Genomic DNA, 10,802 nt, shown 5'->3' with positions numbered 1-10,802 from the left:
GCACGAACAACTCACATGCAACACAGACAACTCACGCGCTATAGTATCAATAACCTCACAATCAGGCCCTCGGCCTCACTCAATCATCAATCTCTCTAGTCTCTCGGGCCCACAATGCCATGAAACTAGCCCAAAAATGATGATATGATGTGTTAATATATAGAAACAGAGACTAAGATATGATATGAAATGAATGAATATGACTGAGTATGAAATTGCAATGTAAGCAAATAACTCAACAACAGTAATAACCTCAGTGGGTCCTAACAAAATGAGCATGTAGCCTAGACATGATTTCTAACATGGATCACAGCTCAATAACTCTAGTATGTAGAGATTTCATGATTACAGATAAGTTCAGGTAACTACACCGCACCACAAAAATAACGGAGTTACAATTCACACGGTGCACGCCCACACGCCCGTCACCTAGCATGTACGTCACCTCAACAGCAAACATATAACATGAAATTCGGGGCTTCATACCCTCAACACCAAGTTTAGAAATATTACTTACCTCCAACAAGCCAATTCTAATACTGATCAAGCCAAGCGATGCTCCAAAATACCATCCCGCGTGTACCGACCTCCGAATGGCTCGAATCTAGCCAAAAGAAACTCAATTATATCAAACAAAGCCCAAGGAAACAATCTCAATTGATAAAGGGAGAATCTTAATCAAAAACCCAAAATCGACCCAAAAGCCGAACCCTGGCCCGCGCCTCGAAACCCAATGAAACTCACATATCTAACAACCCATTCAATTATGAGTCCAACCATACTAGTTTCATTCAAACCCGACTCTGAGCCGACATTCGAAACTCAGAACCTCACTCTATGAGACTTTAGGCTAAAATCCCCAATTTTCTCTTTAAAGCCCATAATCCAATTACCAAGATGGAGATAAAATATCGAAATATAATCAAAACCAAGTTTAGAACACTTACCCCAATCCTTGTGATGAAATTTGCCTCCAAAATCGCCTCAATCCAAGTCCCACATCTCAAAATATGAACAAAATGACCAAACCCTCGATTTAAAGCTTTTGCCCAGTCATTCCACTTCTACGACATCGCTTTTGCGACACGAGCTCCGCTTCTAGGACTCCACTAGCTAGTTGACTCCTTGCACCTGCGGATCTCCATCTGCTTGTCTTCAACCGCATGTGCGAAGCCAAATGCGCTTCTGCGCTCCTTCTCTCTTTTTCGCCCAAGGCCCTTGCTTCTGCGGGGCCACAAATGCTCTCCAATTACCGCTTATGCGATCTTCCCCAGCCAATCCTACTTGCGCTTCTGCGATTAACTGTCCGCATTAGCGGACTCGCATCTGCGCCTATTCTTCCACAGATGCGGAAACACCAGAACCAGCATACCTACAGCAATGCAACATAAAACGAAAATGAGTTGAACCTCGTCCGAAACTCACCCGGGCCACCCGCGACTCCGTCCGAATATACCAACAAGTTCCATAACATAACACGGACCTATTCGAGGCCTCAAATCACACATAACAACATCGAAACGACGAATCACACCTCAATTCGAACTAGAATGAACTTTGAACTTTCAACTTCCACAATTCGCGCCAAAACATATAAAATCTACCTGGAATGAACTCAAATTTTTGCCTACAAGTAATAAATGACATAACAAAGCTACTGAAATTTTCGGAATCAGAATCCGGACTCGATATCATAAAATTCATCTTTCGGTCAAGCTTCCAAATCTTCAATTTCTTACTTTCACCATTTCAAGCCACATTCAACTACAGACTTCGAAATAAACATCCAGACATACTCCTAAGTCCGAAATCACCATACCGACCTAACAGAACCATCAAAACTTCGTTACGAGGTCAAATACTAAAAAGTCACACTTAGTCAACTCTTCCAGCTTAAAGCTTCAAACATGCAATTCATTCTTCCGAACTAATTCAGAAACACCTGAAAACCAAAACCGACGATTTACACAAGTCATAATACATCATATGAAGCTATTCAAGACTTCAAATAGTAGAAAGGAGCGTAAATGCCCAAAAGACCGACCACATTCTCCCTCACTTAAACATACGTTCATCCTCGAACGTGCCAAGAGTTGTTCCTAAGCCTTAAAATTACTATGTCATCTTACCACGTACATACCCGGGGGTGATTCCATGCCAGCCTATTCCATATAAGCCTGACAACACAACATAATTGAAGATCATTACTTTAACCTTAGTCCGTAAAACTTAGAACCCAATTTCCAACATCCAGAATTTCTGACAAGACCCAAATCTCGCATCTATACACTATATAAGTATGAACAAGTTGTATCAAGCCATAACCATAACCCTAGATATAATCACATAACATACTACACAACTCGCATATTCGGAGCACCATTCCCGATCACAGTAACTACTCAAACCAACCTGGCACTAGTATTGAACCTCATATCAAACAAAACCTCGTTCCAAAACCTTCATATACTGCCGATAATGAAAGAAACACGCAGAATCTCATAACCACTTATCAGATCAATAAGTCATGGATCTTCCTCTCCTTAGACAAGAACTATAGCCAATTTCTAAGACCATACATCATAACCGGACAAAGGCCATAACCAAAGTGCAATCAACCATTCTGAACCCCAATAGCCATTCAGTTAGAATTCTGCTATAAGGCCCAAATAGGGTCGCACTATGTGTGCATATAACCAACAAATCCAAACCCCTCGTAGCATAGAAGAGTAACACATAGATCATATCAGAGCACGAATAAGCTCCACTCTAACCGAATGGCACATCCCCCAACAATAGCAGTACGGAGTCGACCAATCCTACCTGGTGTAGAATACACATCCTCGTTGGGCCTACCAATGGGCCCCAAATCAACTCTAGTCCTCTACAAATAGATAAATAATTCTCAGAAAGTCCACAATGACCTAACCATAACATATACAATCATCTGGATAGCTTTGGCCACGTTTTCACAGTCCACAACCAGGAATCAATCCGATTCTGAGAACTTCTGGTCTCCAAATCCGTAGAACCCACGAATCACTATATCTTATCCCAACTCCAGCACTCAAATGACTGTCACATCTTCATGCATGATCATCCCACTCGGAATAATTCCTTAATTCTTCTGTGCCACATAGCAAAAGTTCGAATATCAACAGTCTACCAACTATGGGAGTAGTGCAATACCGATGAACATCTGTAAGTCAAAACACTGTGCACTTTCTAAAACGTACACTCTCCTCAGGCAATACCAAATAGTTATAGCATTCATCTCAACCTTGGAAACCTTCCATGCTGCCTAATAATTCATGACCTACCCTTCAAAACTGAACTGCGACTTTGCACATACAAATCTCGATTCTACACAACACACCATTGTTATCATGCCATCATATGAAAAGTATGAGAATCTTATAAGCAACTCTGAGTCCAGCAGAAATACATACTCAATTAGCCAGGAACCTTCCATTGATCTCATCCAAGAGAAACTCACAACACGCAACACGCTCCCTACGCCAACAGGAATATACACCTCGAACCGTGGTAGAAATCATTAAGAACACTTTGAAATTTATTTTCCCATATCCCAACCATCAAAACTGAGTCCCTCTAACTCAACCACGCCACGCAGGTAGCCAAAACACATGAGCATTGCCACGAAACACCTGTAGAGAATCACTACATCATAAGTACCCCAAGGAACCAATCGTAACTATTACCTTGCTGATCCAACCTACTACCACGTTGTACTATTTCTTTGAGTACCTTCTGAATTACCCTCAAGGTGACACTTCTTATTGCCAAAACACCATGATCCTTAACCAAAACTCACCCCGCGAGATCCTAAAATAAAACCATACTGCCCTAAGGCCCATAAGCCGTTGTATTTCTTCTTAAGCACCCCAAAAGTACCACAACCGAGACACTCACTCTGAAGAGACCTTCAGTGAATCCAAAATCGTTTCTTTCACCTTTCTGATGCTAAAATGTAGAATCCCTAACAATATAGAAATGCCACAAGCCTCGACACCATCCAACTTAAATCCCAGCTTCTAGCCATATACCAATCCGCAAAATCCTCAATTGCTATATATAAATCTTGAATCCCTTCGACCCTTTGCAAGAGCCATCAACTCCGCTCAATCTTAATTGCATCAATCGATGGGCTGAACCACTTGTGCCCCATTAGTACAACAACAGACAAGGAAGTAACCTTGCCTTAACACAACGGATCAAATTCATACTTCATGCACACTACATCCTTTACACATAACAACTCAATCATTTCCATATACCCATAAAGTATAATATAACCCATATTCAAAAATTCCTTTGCCCGAGTCATCCTCGATCTCAACCTCTGCAAGTCATAACCGATCCACAAGTATGCTTCAGAGCAAAACCAATATAACACGTAACCACGCAATCAAATCATCAATAGCAGATCCCCCACTTGGCTCACAGCCATAAAACAAAACACTCGATAACTCTTAATAACCATACTCAATTACTGCCATAGTCCCGCATTAAGGTTCAACTCAATCCTTCATAAGCTCATGTAACGCAAACCATCTAGTACCTCCAATCATTTGCAAATCTCGCATTCATCCACGTGATGACTAGGTCAACTTTATCAACCAAACTCAAATTTAAATCTCAACACATATACCCCGTTAGTAGAAAAGAAACTCTCCACACAACATCATAAGAATCACACCTCCGTAGATTACTCTGCAGGAGATAACCCACCTTCTTAGCCTCAAATTGGCATCTTGCTATACCCTTTCAGAACCACGATCACTTAGTCTCCCTGAGTCTGATCTCACAACAAGACATGAAAATCTGCTTAGTTCCACAGTTAAAACAACATGAAAAATCTTTCGACACACTCATAACCTGAGACTATATGTCCCATCAAGACACAAATCAAGCACCCAATGGCCCTTTTGACATCTTGATATACTCTTCTCGTCACACTCATACCATCTCAACGCATCCCGCAGTCGCATCATACTCATCATTCAGTCATCCAGCCACTCATCGAGCCATACATTCCACTCATAGCGACACTACCGGATGTATAAGTCCGAAAGTACGTGCTCACACAACTGAAATCCCCATGCTCAAGCTATAGTCAAAAATCGGCCTCAAGTCCTCCAGATTGGCCTATCATCAGCACGCCAAAATCACATCTCGTGCCTCATCCATGGAATCACAAGCCGTCGATGTACAGCCGATACCGAGCGATCATGTGCGCATACAAATGCATGGAAGGAATTCAAAGAGTTATGTTTCAAGATGAATCAATTCCACACGATAAGGAGAGAGATATGGGAAATTTATCCTAAATGCCATGTAGCCTCTCGAAGATAGGTATGGACGTCATCATACCGATCCGCAAGATTCTACTAGACACTTGCCCATGACTCGTAGAACCTATAAACCTAGAGCTCTAATACCACTTTCTCACGACCCAAAATCCACCTAGTCATGATAGTACCTCACCCAACCCGTCAGGTAAGCCAATTAACAACTATCCAATTTAGATGAGATTTATTATGAAAAGAAAGGATATTCAGGTAAGCGAATTAACAACTATCCAATTTAGATGAGATTTATTAAGAAAAGAAAGGATAATAAAATTGCTTCTATACAAGAATTTCCAAGGACTAGTAGTATAAATAATGAGCTTCTAAGATTAGAATTTACAAAGTTGGTATGCAATAAACATATCATCTGTTCAAAATATACATAAACAGATTTTTATAAATTTAAGGCTACCATAAATAAGAGGCAGCTACAACCGGAACGCAGGTACGCCGTCGAATCCCGCTCTCGTCGACCACAGCAACATCAGCATCCAGTATCTGCATGCAAGGTGCAAAAGTGTAGTTTGAGTACAACCGACCCTATGTACTCAATAAGTAACAAACCTATCCTTAGGTTGAAAGTAGTGACGAGCTGGAACACGGGTTAAAGTCCAACACCAATAACCAACAACATCTCATAACAATATACTAAAAGTGATATAGGAAATAACTCAGAAATAAGATGTCCAGCTCGTTCACAGTGCTAGAAAATAGACATGCTTTTCAAGTATAACAATGAAAACCCAAATCTTTTATCGAAAACACCAAAATACGAGTAAGTTTGTATAATCGTGATTTTCCTTCCAAAACTTTTCAACAGGTAAATGTTTCATTATCAAATGGCATGAGGAAAAGTACATCTCTATGCCTACATGTCAATGTGTAAGAGAAGTCATGAATGACGTAATACTGTACAGCATGAGGAAAAATGCGTCACAATGCTTGTATGTCAAGTGTGCATGTCAATGCAGCACCACATAGTGAATAATCATATGCATACTCTCAGAGTATCAATCCCCTTAGTCCTCCCAATCACTCGGCACTCGCACTTGCAATTAATAGGTACCTGCGCTCACTAGGGTGTGTGCAGGCTCCGGAGGGGCTCCTTCAGCCTAAGCGCTATAATCTGCATAGACAACTCACGTGCTATAATATCAATATCTTGATCTGCATGGACAACTCACGTGTTGCACGGATAACTCGCGTGCTGTAGTATCAATATCTGCATCCGCACGGACAACTCACATGCTGCACGGATAACTCACGCGCTATAGTATCAATAACCTCACAACCAGGTCCTCGGCCTCACTCAGTCATCAATCTCCCCAGACTCTTGGGCCCACAATGCCATGAAACTAGCCCAAAAATGATAATATAGTGTGTCAATATATAGCAATAGAGACTGGGATATGATATGAAATGAATGAACATGACTAACTATGAAATTGCAATGTAAGAAAATAACTCAACAGCAGTAATGATCTCAGTGGGTGCCAACAGAATGAGCATGTAGCCTAGACATGGTTTCTAACATGGACCACAACTCAATAACTCATGTACGTAGAGATTTCATGATTACAAATAAGTTCAGGAAACTACACAGCACCGCCAAAATAACGTAGTTATAATTCACATGGTGCACGCCCACACGCTCATCACCTAGCATGGGCGTCACCTCAACAACAAACACATAACACGAAATTCTGGCTTCATACCCTCAACATCAACTTTAGAAGTGTTACTTACCTCGAACAAGCCAATTCCAATACCGAGCAACCCAAGCGATGCTCCAAAATTCCATCCCGCCTGTACCGACCTCCGAATGGCTCGAATCTAGCCAAAAGAAACTCAATTACATCAAATAAAGCCCATGGAAATAATTCCAATTGATAAAGGTCGAATCTTAATCAAAAACCTAAAATCGACCCAAAAGCCCAACCCAGGCCCGCGACTCGAAACCCGATGAAACTCACAAATCCGACAACCCATTCAATTACGAGTCCAACCATACTATTTTCACTCAAAATCGACTCCGAGCCGACATGCAAAACTCAAAAACTCACTCTATGAGACTTTAGGCTAAAATCCCAAATTTTCTCTTTAAAGCCCATAATCCAATTACCAAGATGAAGATAAAATATCAAAATATAATCATAATCGAGTTTAGAACACTTACCCCAATCCTTGTGATGAAATTTGCCTGTAAAATTGGCTCAATCCGAGTCTCACATCTCAAAATATGAACAAAACGACCAAACCCTCGATTTAAACCTTATGCCCAGTCATACCGCTTCTGCGGCGTCGCTTCTGCGGACTCTACTAGACAGTCGACTCCTCGCACCTGCGTATCTCCATCCGCTTCTGTGCAACCGCAGTTGCGAAGCCAAACGCGCTTCTGCGCCCAAGAAACGCGCTTCTGCTGGGCCGCAGATGCGCTCTATTTTCTGCTTCTACGATGTTCCCCAGCCAAGACTACTTGCACTTCTGCGATCAACTGTCCGTATTTGCAGACTCACACCTGCGCTCAGTCTTCCGTAGATGCGGAAACACCAGAACCAGCATACTTACAGCAATGCAACATGAAACGAAAATGATCCGAACCTCGTCCGAAACTCACCCGAGCCACCCGGGACTCCGTCCAAATATACAAACAAGTTCCATAACATAACAAGGACCTACTCGAGGCCTCAAATCACACATAACAACATCGAAACGACGAATCACACCTCAATTCGAACTAGAATGAACTTTGAACTTTCAACTTCCACAATTCCCGCCGAAACATATCAAATCAACACGGAATGAAATCATTTTTTGCGTATAAGTAATAAATGACATAACGAAGCTACTAAAATTTCCGGAATCACAATCCAGACTCGATATCATAAAAGTCAACTTCGGGTCAAACTTCCAAACCTTCAATTTCTTACTTTCGTCATTTCAAGCCAAATTCAACTACAGACTTCAAAATTAACATCCAGACACACTCCTTAGTCCGAAATCACCATACGGACCTAACGGAACCATCAAAACTTTGTTCCAAGGTCAAATACTAAAAAGTCACACTAGGTCAACTCTTCCAGCTTAAAGCTTCAAACATGTAATTCATTATTCCGAACTAATTCTGAAACACCTGAAAACCAAAATCGACGATTCACAAAAGTCATAATACATCATATGAAGCTATTCAATACTTCAAATAGTAGAAAGGAGCGTAAATTTCCAAAACGACCAGTCGGGTCGTTACACATGTTATTATTGAGAGAATTGTTATGTTATTTGTATGAGGTTTTTGTCGTGCTGTTGTTATTATTGATATGCATGCGATAGTATAAGGTCTGAGTATTATAACGCATGCGGTGAGATAAGGTGGGCTTGAAATGCCTGGCTGGTAGGAGAACTACTAGAAGCCATGCGGTGTGATAAGGTGGGCTAAAACACGGGATGCTATTTCGAGAAAAATGATTTTTGAAACTAAATGTAAAGGCTCCCGCGGTGATAAAAGGAAAGCTTGTGATTCACTTTATGATTTGAGACTACGAGGCGGTACCTCGGTAGGGCTCTTGTTGACATTTCCAAATTCTTTGTACTTGTCTTTGCTTGTTGTTTCCTTAGCATACAATTAATTATTTTTCCTCCGTGTTGCACTATTTACACAGTTCTATGTAGCTAATGATGTTGTACTAGTCGTTGTTTCAACGCCATTGATGTCTTTATTACACTGTACATTTCGTGGTGATTGTTTCTTATGTGCCATTCATTGTCTCTACTCTTATTTGTTGACTTGAATTGTGGTAGAACACTTGCCCAAGCATACACGTAATTAAATCACCCATATTGGTTATAGAAGAAGAATCCTGGCGTTATTGACCATTATATGTACTCTTGTCAACTTGCCTTCTGTGTGAGGATTGTTTAATTGGCACGCTAGTCGTCCGTGCGGTAATGAGTTGTAATGTGGGCACAAGATACCAAGTGATTAGGATTCATGAGTTGGGACCCATGTGCTGTGATTATGAGGTTCGGTACCTCGTGAAAAAGCTTGAATGGATTTGGTGTGCAACCAATTTTTCTTATTTGAGTGGTTGCTGGCTTTCCTTTATTTGGCTTCACCAGACTTAGACTGTGTTCAGCATACTCTACAACACTATTTCCTGACTGCTTCCTGTTAAATATTGTTGTTACTAGTGTATCATTGCAAGTATTGTTTTGTATTCCTTATTCTGCGTAGCTTTATATTAATATTGTTTCTCTATAAGTTCACCTTCACACTTGTACAGGATGTTTAGTCCGGTAGTTGTCTTGATTGTCTCTCGTCACTACTCCGCCAAGGTTAGTCTAGATACTTAATAGGTACCGTTGTGGTGTACTCATTTTATACTTCTGCACATTTTTGTGCAGATCCAGGTACCTCAGTTATTGTTAGTTTTTAGCTAGCTAGTCGAGCATTGCTGTGGAGACTCAAGGTAAACATACCGTCCCATTCGCAGGCCTCGGAGTCACCTTCTGATATTGTACTTGTACTGTTTAATTCTATTCCGAACAGTTATATTTAGGAAGTTTCTATCAAACTCAGTAGAGCATATGACTTGTACTACCAGTTTTGGGATGGTAAGTTTTGTATAAAGATTTCTATTTCATATTTATCAATTTATGGCTGAATTCTTCGATTAATTCAGTAAGTGTTAGGCTTACCTAATCTTAGAGACTAGGTGTCATCACGACGTCCTACAAAGGAAAATTGGGGTCATGATATCACGATTTTTAAATGCATTGAATTCTTTACTTAATAAAACTTATGATTTCAAAAATAATAAGATGAATAATTGAATTGATAGTTTACCATTGGCATGCCTAACGGCAACGTTGGGAGCCATCATGACCTATAGTGGGAATTGGGTCATGATAATTTGTTCCTTATTTTTGCTATTATATTATTTAATACTTAATATATATTACGTTGTCATGTGTCACGACCAAAAATCCAATTAGTCATGATGGCACCTAACCCAACCCGCTAGGTAAGCCAATTAACAACTATCCAATTCTAATGATATTTAATAAGACAGTTAAAGATTGAAATTATCTGAATTTTATACATTTTCCAAGGACCGGTAGAACAAATCACCAGCTTCTAAGAATAGAGTTTACAAAACTGAAATGAAGTAATTACATCATTTGTTTGCAAAATACATTAACCGAGTGTTATATATCTAAGGCTACCATGAACAAGAGGCAGCTACAACCGGGACACAGGTACATCCTTAAATCTAGCTCCCAACAAACACAGCAACATCAACAGCCAACATCTGCACGCAAGGTGCAGAAGTCTAGTATGAGTACAACCGACCTCATGTACTCAATAATTAACAAACCTAACCTTAAGTTGAAAGTAGTGACGAGCTAACACAAAGGTCAGGTCCAACACCA

This window comes from Nicotiana tomentosiformis, chromosome 7 (assembly GCF_000390325.3).
Source record: "Nicotiana tomentosiformis chromosome 7, ASM39032v3, whole genome shotgun sequence".
Classification (NCBI taxonomy): Eukaryota; Viridiplantae; Streptophyta; class Magnoliopsida; order Solanales; family Solanaceae; genus Nicotiana; species Nicotiana tomentosiformis.
This window is presented reverse-complemented; position numbering follows the sequence as displayed.